This window comes from Manduca sexta, chromosome 7 (genome assembly GCF_014839805.1).
Source record: "Manduca sexta isolate Smith_Timp_Sample1 chromosome 7, JHU_Msex_v1.0, whole genome shotgun sequence".
Taxonomy (NCBI): domain Eukaryota; kingdom Metazoa; phylum Arthropoda; class Insecta; order Lepidoptera; family Sphingidae; genus Manduca; species Manduca sexta.
In genome coordinates this window covers 5407206-5420332 of record NC_051121.1, presented here as the reverse complement: position 1 = coordinate 5420332, position 13127 = coordinate 5407206, and the positions used below count along the sequence as shown (strand labels likewise).

The 13127-nt window shown below is 35.3% G+C and overlaps 1 protein-coding gene across 8 annotated transcripts in view; it reads left to right on the top strand.

Moving 5' to 3' along the window:
* Nucleotides 1-13127, top strand: part of LOC115441411 (AF4/FMR2 family member 3-like) — a 259154-nt gene that overhangs the window by 232223 nt on the left and 13804 nt on the right. The window lies entirely within an intron of this gene.

Below are 13127 nucleotides of genomic sequence, written 5' to 3'. Positions count from 1 at the left end.
GCCGTAAAAATATATTCGAATTCTTGCCCGATATGCGCCGCATATCGGGCAAGAATTCGAACGTATTTTTCTGGCAATCGAATAGAAATATTGGCGGTTTGCTGCCACCGAACCTATAAACACTATCTCTAGTACTTAAAGCTTGATTTCCAATGACCACCCGTAAACAGTAGCTCAAGTCACGATCATATCATATCTGTTATCATAGCGAAGGATTGCTACAAGCGTACTATTGCTGCAATATGTTAATGTGAGGACGCGTCGCGTACACCTGTCATGTCCACTTATAGGGGTACGTTGTATATGTGTTTAAGTTTTTCAACTAAATGAGGGGACGAGAATGGTGTTAGCGCCGCGACTGCACATAATAGCAACAGACCTAGCAATTGTTAGTAGCAAATCTTTGCTTGACGCAGCGATGTGGTCGACCTGATGCATTTATTGAATAATATTGTTATTGCATAATGATTTCTTGTTTACGCGAATGTTAAACGTGGAAATTTAATTCCCCCCCGTGACCATGAAGGCTGCAAAGTCTTCGAAACGTCGGGAGAAAACTGTAATATAAAAAACCGCGATAGAATCCGAAAAGTAGTTTAATTTCAATATTGTTATTTCTTTATGAAGGGTTCGACCTTTGTGTAGTGAAAGATCGCTAGTAATTAGTGACTTACCGCCATTTTCAATAAATGCTGCCATTTTTCGATCGTTAGTGAAAATGGACCAATCAGAACAAAGCATTTTTGACATGTTTACAAATGAGTTATTTTGATTGGATCATTCTCGTAATCAGATCGAAGTTTAAGATTATGTTCTTATATTAAAAACGGCTGTTAAGTTAGTTAGTAGCAAAAAACAAGACGACAAGCTCTTTGGAGTGAATAAAAACTGGAATTATCGCACGGATTCATTCACAATAAATTTAAAACTGAACTCAATTTGCAAATGTATCAAATTCAAAAGTAATAACAAACTAAATTTCGATTTCTTTCACCCCTTCGGTTCTGTTCACCCCATCGTATTTCACCCTTATAATTTTAAACTTCTATTTCTATTAATTTAACTACCTGACGCGTCGTAGGACCTAATAATAATTTCTAGTTATTCATTCGCGTGAATCATGTTTCTAAAAGCCGGCATTGCGATTGCGATCAATGAGAGATGATTGTTGTCGAAATTTGTATACCATCAGGATAAATGTAAACATAATATAACTTTTTTGGAACTAAATCTTTCAGATTCACACTGAATTTAATAGATATATTAAGAGTAAATATTGTTTACACTTGATTTATTATTTCTTTGAACGATGTATAGTCCTCAGTGAGTTATGTAACTGTGGTATATTATCAGTCTTACTTATAAACTTGTTTTAGCGTTAAATGTTGGTTAAGAATTGCTTAAATAGATGTCACAAACATCACCGGTTCCTAGTTTAAACCTTATTAAGAAGCAAGATGGCGGGTTTTGACTTACAGCTGATCGAGTAAATTTGTGTTTTAACCAAGCATAGCTTTGCGAAATTTTTATGAGTAAGACTAAATTACCATAGTTTTCGGCCGATTTTACTATAAGACCCCAACCTCCATATTCGAATCGACTGCGAAAATTTACCAATTGAAATTGAATTTATTTATTTATTACTATTGATTTGTTTTTTGATTGATCCGAAAGCAGTGATTGAGATTAATAAAATCGACCGTAAGTGTCGGATAACAAAAGTATGTTAAGTGTACTCGAGTAATGTTATGTTCGCCGCGTCACCTCCCCCTCTCCCGCGCAGCCGCCATTATATAGGAGAGCACGACACACGAGGCTATGACGTCACAGATTACGTATCATAGTGACTTGTGTGTACATTGCCCATATTACGTCTGAGCCATTTATGTACTATAACTAATGCACATAACTGATAATCATCATCATCATCATCATCATCACAGCCACAGGAAGTCCACTGCTGAACATAGGCCTCCCCTAAGGATCTCCACGTCGACCTGTTGGAAGCGGCCTGCATCCAGCGACTTCCTGCGACCTTAGCCAGGTCGTCCGTCCACCTTGTAGGCAATAATACACTAAAAATATTTTTTTTGGTAGTGTCTTGAGTTGTAAGATATTAAAATAAAAGGAGGAAGGGGCGGGGAAAGTGGGGGGGTCCTAACCCATTCACAACCTTTTCCTGAATAAGTGAACGTGGGATTGTGTTCCATGAAATAAGTTTACGCGGGCGTGGCAGCGTGAAAATGCTAGTTATATCTTCCGGGAAGTTTGAATCATCGATTCGCGCTATCACTTTTTGAGTCAACTTCATACTTAATAAGACAAGTGGTTGATAAAATTTCATACCATATTAATCACATTATACATTAAAAATGAATACGAAACTAAGCGTCTGATTCATATATTTCAATAATTTTTTATTAGTTAATAAATAAATAAACAGGTAATGTAGATAATACTCTCATTTTATAACCATTTATTTGGTACTCGGAAGTATGGCTTTTGTATTTCGTCGGTTTATACATTTACGTGAAGAGTAGCATTTGCTTAGAAGTTGTGAAATAGACCCTAAATATATTATTATACAGATAAAAATTGTATAGTATGTACAAGGATTTTAAAATTCTTTCAATAATAGATAGCCATACGCGTCCTATTATGAAGTTCAAGAGAATTGCATTTTGAACTGTATTTTATAAAAAAAAAAATTACGTGGACATAGTCGCAAGCTAAAATTGTTTACAATATAAAAATATCTATCAATGATATCTATTCTTCGCATGAGAAGTTATGGATAATGTACTAAACGATCCAAAAATAAGTTATCATTACTTCGAAGCATATTATAATTTAATTAATGGCGAATTTAATTTCAATATTCTAAATTGTTAACTCCAATTCTGCTGCAATACACGAGATAACTATCTCAAGACGTCGTAGCGCATGCGCACTTCCCACACTTGAAACTTTTTATCCACTATCTACACTGGTTCGGAACAAGCAAACGTCGGTTTTATAAGGTTATCGCTATTCTATTAACGCGCATATAACGTTTGAAAGATCGATGACTAATTAATTTAATAGAAGGAACAATCATTTCATTTTGTTGTGCGCATGCTTATTGTAGGGTTGCCAGGTGAGAGTTTCCAAGATTTTTCGATATAAGTTTTGTGTATTTTCAGTTTTTTGCGCAGCGAAATCTTGTGATTACAGCATTTTATCAGGGAAAGGTTCTGTAACTTATGATATTATGATCTTAGAAAACTGCGTGTGATTAATTCGCCTCGATTCCCAATACTTACTTACATATTATCAAACGAGTATGAAGCTTTTTGCTCAATAACTAACTGAGTAATATTTTATTATAGTTAATTATGTGGTATTCTTTTATATATTTCCCGATTATATGGTACTGAAAATTGATAACCCTACATTGTTAAGTGCCAGTGGGCACGCGCTGCGCTCCCTTGTTACGTCTTATTTATCACACACATGTCCCGCGCTCCCTGCACACTGCACTGGGCATTGTCCTGCACAATGTGCATGTTCACAATCATTAAAATTATCGTACTATCAAACACGTTTATAACAATGTTACACATTTTTTAAGCGAAATAATTGTAATATCTGTTAATTAAATTGACACGAATGCGTTATGTAGTAATGTAATCCAATTATTTATACGGACGATTAATGTGTGATCATTTTTCATTCGTTCCTTTTTCAAATGTTAGTTTTGTTGGTTATGGATAGAGGCCCTTTGAGCCGTTCTATTAATTCTAAAGTATGTACATTTTTATTGTATAATTGATTGTTTTATGGAGCGAAACAAGTCGCATTATTATGTGACAATGACATAATGCAAGAAGTTTTAAACATTATTGAAATGCGAAAGAATTACAACGTGCAATGTGTTTCTTTCTACGTAACACTCGTTACGCAATTCAATGTCATTTATCTAAATACACCATAAATCCTTCAACCCTTTGCGCATTTTTGAGTCATGTTAAGTAAATATTTAAATTTTACAACTTATTGTTTCGAGGGTTGGTTCAGTGGCGTTGAAGAAATATCGCACCAAAAACAGATTAGAGAATAATGACAGGGCTTGGACAACTTACAAAATTTATTATACAGTTTATTGTTTGAAAGCTTTTGAAAAGTCTATGAGAAATGTGTAAAGCAAAACATTAACAATAAGGTGTTCGCAGGAATGACCTTTCTCGGAATAAAAATCCTCTTTGTAATTTTGGATAAAAAATGGCTTAAATGTTAATCTAGGATATGTTCTATCTGTGTGGAAAATTTCATCCAAATCTGTTCAGCGGTTTTTGAGTTTCCTTCGAACAAATATTCATAAATCTTTTCAAAGTTTATGATATAGGAAAATAATCCTTACATGTTATAAAATAAAATCCCGTGTCTGTCTATCCGTCTGAACGCGATAAACTCATTATCACCTAAAGGATTTCGATGAAATTTCGTATAAACATAGTTTTATATCCTAGAAAGAATAAAAGCTACTTTTATCTCAGAAAAACTCGCTCAAGCGAGTAGTGTCGCGCGTAGAAGCTAGTAAACAAATAAATAAATAAAAGGGCATGGACAGAGGTGTGGCACCGTCCTTGCGGGAGACAAAAGGTTTTGTTTTGTTTCTGGAATTTCGTTTCATAACCGTAAACGCTTTACGAGGGGTACTTGGTTTCACGGCTTCCGTCTTGCTATTGCCAAGGGCATGAAAGAGAGAGCATAATGTTATATACTAGTGTACAAATATTGTTACATTTGTTTTACCCTTTTTTTATGTGTTTGGTTTGAACGGTGTAGTAGTGAAATTACTTGATTAGTAGTGGTTTTTAATAACGATCCCAATCTTAATCGTCAAGCCGATTTCAAGAATGAACCAATCAAAATAACTCATTTGTAATCATGTCAAAAAATACTTTGTTCTGATTGGTTCATTTTTGAGATAGATAAAAACGATAGGAATCGTTTATTGAAAGATAAGTCTGAATGGACATAGTTAATGTCATTGATTGCATTTTTAAGTTTGTGGTGTTTTACAGTGGTGGTGGTCCATATAAGCCGATTTCTACCGGCTCTCTTTCATATATCGCACCTTTACAATTACAATGACTTTATAATCCACAACATTTGAAAATCAATCAAATCGAATGCAACATCGACTTTCGGGTAATTACACGTATTTACAAGTCAATTTAATTGATTTTTGCATTTGGGTCGTTGTTTGAAGAATTTGACCGCATATATGTTGTTTCGGGTTTCTTTTAGGAAAATTTTACCCATTCCCTCTTGTTTTCTACTGTTTATGGCAAGTCATGGTTTACAATCGACAAAAAACTTTGGGTCTCACGTTTATTTTATTGTAAAAAAAACGAGTCAAATTAAAATATTTTTGGACTCTGTTAATAAAATGTGCAGATATTTTTGCAAAATATAAAACTGAATAATGAATTCAACTGTGTATTTTGGTACTCCAATGTCATAATCGTATTATGAATGTTAAAAAACCATTGTCAAGTTGAAGTTACCTGTCAAAGGTCACGGTTAAATGTGGAGTATTGTTTGCGCAACTTTCCCATGACCGAAGTTGACATGCGTTTTTTGTATATTATTGTCATTAGATATATGTTTTTAAAATTTCAGTGTCACGGACTGTTTTCTATTAGTTTCATAACGTGGTTTGCTATTTACATTCGTTGAAATTAATAAACTTCGAATTTTATTTACATGACATTATTATTAATAAAGGCGATCGTTTTGTTCAAATTCCTTAAACGATTGAAACATTTTTATTTCAAAAGACGGAATAAATAGGAGGTTCTCAATTCGCCGAATATATTAACCCAGTTTTTAAATTATGAATTTAATTTTACGCCATTAATATCTCAAATCAAACAAAATCATACCGTATCGAACCAACATTGAAGTCGATAAAATATATTTTAATGAACATTGCGAGGATATCCTCAACGACGCACTAATGGCGGGCCGCTGGCTTTTTATAATTGACATTGGCACACGAGTTAACGGTCCGTCCGTGCGTCACGTGGAAAACTATAGCCGCCGTCCGTGTGCGAGCCGGCAACGGGTTCGATAAATGCTTCTTAAAGTTCTCCTTTGCGCCCTTTGCATGAAGTATTGTTCGCCCGTTTTAGTGTGAACGACTTTGTAAAACAAACATTTGTATACCTATTTATCGGAAGTTTGTGTTGCCAAAATGATAGATAAGTTTCTTAGAAATAATCAACTTATTCGGAGTTTAATACTACCCTATCTTTTTTTGCTAGTGGTAGGATATATTTTATATCCGCCCTGATAGGGACCACCGTGCGCACGGTGATAAAACCCGCCATAGTGGCCCACGTAAGTGTCGCGTTCCGGAATTAGCCTGTCTATATCCGGTTCCAACAGGCCGACATAATTGTGTCGACTGTCGAGGGGTAATCATCAGTCGTCAGTCGATATTCTATTGGACCTCACTCCACTTACCAGGTGCAGTGAGTCTCTTTGCCGTGCTGTTTAACGAAAAAAAAAAATCATTCTGGTACTGAGGGCTGTGGCGCAAACTTTGAGAATTACTTACATAGAACGCTGCTTTGTGCCCATCGAACCGAACGATAGATAGCGTTTAAAAAGGTTTACTTTTTATATTTTGTTACTTAACATATTTAAATTAACTTCCTTATGCTAAATTGTTAATTTTATTATGAATAATTTAATGTAGTTAAATTGGTCATAAATATATGACCGACATTAATTATTACCCCGTCCAATAAAGTCAGTAAACCGAATTACATTGTATTAAACAAATCTGGATGTGTGTTCTGTGTATCTTCATTAGTAATTAAAATAAAAATTTCTCTAATCCCTTTTAATATTTCTTTCTTAAATCATTACAGTATTAGCAGACACAAAACAATAATTTCTCAAAACGCCGATTCAAAATGTTATGCATGTCAGTATTTACTGTTTACCTTACTGATGAACTACTTCTACATATAGCCAATTTACAACAATGATCAGAAATTCATGCGAAATAGCGTTCGCCGCCATGCCGACGTGCCATCGGCCCAAAGCGTGGGTGGTCGGACAACGCTAAGCACAATGTTTTACTGGGCGGGTGCACGGCGAGTGGGGACGCCATCGGTTCCAAAATTGGACGTGTTTTGTTATGTAAATCAATTTGGACGCGTTAGATGTGAACTGCGTGTACGCGCGCTTTTTACTTTTCCGGGTGTGAGGGGTTAATGCATAATGTTTTATTTTACGTTATTTATATTGCAAAATAGAGACATATTTAAGATCATTGGCGGAAAGTGAAATGTTATATCGGTATCTGTTTCCCGCCATTTTTTAAGTGGGAATAAACTTTATTAGTGTGTACGATTGTAGAAAGACATCGTGGGCAGCTTGGGCTACGGCCTCTGGGTCTCTTAGTTGGGATTACCTTTGTTTAAAAAAGCATTATCACAAAAATACACTCTAGAACTATTAAATCGTCAATACAAACAACACGAGTGATGTTTGCGACTGTAATTCCCGCCATTATGATCGGAGTGCAATAATTGTTGCGTCATAAGACCGTTGTCCGACAACGTCGACCGGCGTCCGACGCGTGGTACGTGCAACGTCCGTGCTCGCTAATCCGCATTGTTCAGTATACACTACACATCGGTGCAAGCCCGTTCATTGTCAGTAACTCTCGCACAATAGATCCTTGTAGATAAACGCTCGTGTGAGTTTTCATAGGTATCATTTTTTTTATTAAATCGCTGAAATAGGTAAGATAGGTACGTAAAAGAATCTCTATTATCGTAAAGTAAATATCCATTTGTATTAGACGAAATTCCACGTGCATTGCAGCCGAAAAACCTTTGAATACATATTTTGCGACACGAGCACGTATTTATTTAGAGGTAAAGACCCGGGGTCGTGCCGGTCGAAGACTCCATCTGGCGGCGAAACGTATCCCGAGCGCGGCCTATATTGAGTAAATGCGAAATTACCTCAGAAAACACTCCGCACTACGAAATCTCGAATGCTCTTAGAACTCTTTTGTGCGGGACCACAATGCTGGCTAATAGCCCCTATTTTAAGTGGCATAAGAAAAACTCGAAGCGAATAAGTTTAATGCTCGATTGCGAAAATCATGAGTTCGCTGTAACTGTAATTGGATTATACGCTATTCGTTCAAATACATAGTTTTTGAATTGCTAATTTGGATAAGTGAATCGGATGCTGTTACGTACAATACGGCAAAAAGGCCTAAAATATTTTCCTGCCAACATTCGTTTTTTAGACGAATGAACTGCCGCTTTTTTGCTTGTTTTTTGTAAACGTAGTAGCGGCTCGTTGGGGTAGAATGGGGCCGTCAACAGTCTGGCACGGCGCGAGTCACCGCGCGCAGTTTGTCGACCCGTGCCCGCGGCCGGCCGGCCTTGCGCCCGTCCTTAGACCCTCGCGCCACCACTGCCAGGTCGCACTAGAGGACGACCCGACAGGTCTTCAGTTTTTGGGCTTACTCTATCGTCTGAAGGTTTTCGCGGGTCTCTTGTGGTCGATTATTAATTGTTTTTATGTGGTTCTTTAGTCTTAGCTCAGATTTGATTTATTAAAGTAAGACATGGCAATGCTATTAGGTCCAGAAGATTCTCTAACGTTAATTACAAAATATTTATTATACAATATTTTCTTTAGCGAATTTGTATTTTAAATAGTGATAAGGTAATCTCTTTAGCTCTACACAATACGCATTCTCACCTACGTATAAAGATACCCCTTAATTCAATATGCTTTACAATACCGTTGACGGCTTAAAGGGCTTCTTAATCTAATTGCAGTGTACGTCCAAAAATACAGATATATGTATCGCCTAGCGTCCTTGCACTTAATGCTAATAGATGTTGCATTGCCGAACAAACATCACAATCTTTACCATTAACATTACTTTATTTAAATCAAACCTTCAAAAATAACCTTCGTAAATATTAACATTTAATCATAACTAAATGATTGTAAAGTGTCGTGTGATGATAGTTTGAAGAGTCGTCTGTCGATGTCTATAATTCCACAGTACGTACGGTCAGCTACAAAAATACATGAACAAATTCATAAGTTCAAATCGCCTATATACTTCCGCGTCTTCACTGACAATTCCATTTCCTTCCCCAAAGAGTATATTTTAGTTAAAGAGAAAAATATTCCAATTAAAATTAATGTGTAGAAGCTTTGTGAAATATTTAATTGGTTCAGCTACTTTCGGGACTGACTGTACGAGCCGGCGGTGTATCGCCCCCGTCTGGTCTCCCAGTTGCCCCTCCCCGATCGATCTGAAACATTGCGTTCGGATTGACGGATTCGTTGTGAACTTTGCGATTGTTCGGACGGCATGCGTTTTGACAATATTGATTGATCTGATTGAATGATTGATTGTTTGGTTCCTCGTCTTTTAGTTCGAGTTTAAGATTTCATATAAAAGTGAATCAAATTTAATATGACTATACATAATTGTTATTACTATCATCTGTCTTTGGTTCTTCGAAATCAGTTATTACTGTGGTCTAAATCATTTTAAATACATTCTAAGTCTGAATCTTATAAGTGTAAGCATCTAAAGGTTATTGTTTTTTTTTATATGTCAGCGAGTATTTGTTAAGTTTTGGTACTTGTTCTTACTGCATTTGTTTATAATGTTGATGTTATTATAATTATTTTTCCTCTTAACGTTTGGATCTATGCAAGTCTATCTAAGACATATAAATCATTTTTCTGTCTTCATTCTTCTTCCTTCTTTAATTTCGTAATAGTGTCACTAAATTTTATTCTGAATCATTTAGACAGCAGTTTATTAGAGACGATGTATGTATAGATTGTTCCAGACTTGCGGGTTGAACGTAAATTTTCAACTCCTGTAACTTTTAGGTCCGTAGTCTTGCTGACGTCTCACTGGATTGTGTCTGTCTGTGAACTGTGTTGTTTCATGCATTCATGATAAGTGATCTTGATCGGATTTGCTTTGTTTGAATGTTTGACAGCAATTATATGGTTTGGTAATGCTTAATACCTAGAAATTGTTTAATTATGCAATCTTACTAATATAAATACGAAAGTTGTGAAAATGTTTGGATATTTGTTAAAAGTAAATGCAGTAACAACTGAACTGATTTGGATTAAATTTGCTACAGGGGTACATCATATCCCGGATTAACACATATACATTTTATCCCGGTAATTTGCCTTATAGGTGTGTAATGGAATTTTTACATAATTAAATATTATATCTAGTTATTGTACTTACAAAATAAAAAAATAATCCTCTCTTTAGATATTTATGTTACATGTTAACTAGCCTAATATAACAAATCGTAGAAATACATACTTGATCCATTATACATATTGTATACAGCACAGGAGATACCATTGAGAAACATTAACAGAACAGTGTCAGTCGAACGGATCATTGCCAGCCCATAATGAGATGCAGTGGGAAAAGTAATGTTTACACAAACACATAATTATGAGTAGAGTAAAGTTCAAAGCACTTTTATAGGCAGTCGGAACGCATCGGCCGGGCACCGAACTGGCTACCATCGGGCTTGTTTACACACGCACGGGCGTAAGTAAACAACCGTAGGGTCGGGAGGTTTGGGACGCAAGCCAGATTGACCTTTACTGGTCATGATATAAAGAATAATATTGAGAATTTGGTGATGATACAATAAAAATAGATATTTTATTTAAATAGTTTTTATGTAATCATTTGTATGACTATATTCATTCCGCGTGCTAATAAATTAATGCGTAATAAATGGGTTAATAAAACGATTAAAAAATACTACATGCAATTAATTACATTCTCGTATAATAGTAATGACTTCTTTATACACAAAGGTTTGAATTCGTCATTTTTTAAATATTTTTTTACGCTCTATTAAACGGATTTGACCAAATCTTGGTAAATCACATTGATTTTTTCGAAATGAAATAAACATCGTCCGTAATTCAATTATAAACAAACGTTTGATCCAAAGTTGGTAGCTCCATCGCAAACATTCTGACACGACACTCACCCTCGCATAGATTCGAATTTATTATGCACAATGTTATTCGTAGAGTTGAGTCTGGTAATGAATACAGAGAGATCACTATGCGCTGTCTAGTATTAATACTTAGTATCTGTTTAGTATAATTTACACTTGTTTTGCTTAGTTAAATCTTTTTTTATATATTAGCCTGCTATTTTTTTTTATTAGTGATACCATTAGATAATATATACAGTACATTTTTTAATACAAAGATATTCAGTTTAAGAGCTTATGATTAGCTTTTGAAGGTATCTACAGATTACATTACATACTTATTATATTATAATGCTGTTGGTAGGATATATTTTATATCCTACACGGACTGCTATTACTACTATGACGATCATTACAATAGCGGATTGCGACCACCGTACACAAGGTGTTAAAACTCGTATAATGGCTCACGTGAGTGCGTTGCGTTTTGGGATCTGCCCGTGTATATCCGGTTCCAACAGGCCGGCATAATTGTGTCGACTGCCGAGGGGTAATCATCGCTCACTTCACTTACTATCAGGTACAGTAGAGTCACTTTCCAGTGCCAGTATATAAAAATAATGGCGTCTTTTTTATTTCTGATCGCTAACACGCTCAGAGCTTAATTAATAGATGTTAACAATATCTGATATTTTACTTATGTAAATTTTATGAAGTACTGACTAAAAATACCTGCATATAATATTTTGTTGCAGTGGCGAAGGGTGAAATTTTTCAAAAGGTAACCCGGTTTGAAAAAATTTGCGTCAGTTAAGATATCGGGAGCAATTTATGGGAAAACAAAAACTAAGACAACGAATTAGTCTTGATTCGAAATCGACTAACGTTGACATACCTACTAAATTACCTATTATGCGTAAATAATTGAAACATTTATAAAATCGATCAATAAATGTAGATAATTCTCCTTCCATTAATCACAAATATAAGTACTTACCTATTAATTTGTTATAACAGCAACAAAAGTAAGTATTAAAATTATAACCACACTACCTCCAAATAAGTATCTGTATTTTTTTTTTCAAAATAAATTTTTAAATGTAATAACCCCATATAGAAATAGGTATCACGATCGCCAAACAGACCAACAGTTTAAAGGTATTTACATGATAAACGTATATAATTATCAATTTAAATAATCAAGAAAGGTTATTCGTTAACTTTTGCTTGTATCGTTTTAAATTCAGTAAAATATAATAAGTAAGTATTTATTTTCTTCTGACACACATTTTGTGTCTAAAATCAAAAACTTTCAGATCTACTTTTAATATTTAACCATCTATATACTAATACTAGCTTTTGCCCGCGGCTCCGCCCGCGTTATAAAGTTTTTCAGGCTAAAGTTTTCCGTTATAAAAGTAGTAGTTTCCCGGGAGCCTCTCAAACTGTCTCCATACCAAATTTCATCTTAATACATTGGGTAGTTTTTGAGTTTAACACGTTCAGGCAGACAGATGCAGCGGGGGACTTTGTTTTATAATATATTTTTTAGAACTTTTTAAGAGGAACAATCCCGTCATACATCATTGTTGCATAACTTTAACCGTTTACGCAGCGCACGCAACGGAAGCTCTCAAAACTAATAAATTGTCCCCGTTTTTGCAACATGTTTCATTACTGCTCCGCTCCTATTGGTCATAGCGTGATGATATATACCCTATAGCACTCCACAAATAAAGGGCTATCCAACACAAAACGAATTTTTCAGTTCAATCTGATAGTTCCTGAGATTAGCCATTACTACTCCGCTCCTATTGGTCATAGCGTGATGATATATAACTTAGAGCACTCCACAAACAAAGGGCTATTCAACACAAAAAGAATTTTTCAATTCAAATCTGTAGTTCCTGAGATTAGCCATTACTGCTCCGCTCCTATTGGGTATAGCGTGATGATATATAGCCTATAGCACTCCACGAACAAAGGGCTATCCAACGCAAAAAGATTTTTTCAGTTTGGACCGGTAGTTCCTGAGATTAGCCATTACTGCTCCGCTCCTATTGGGTATAGCGTGATGATATATAG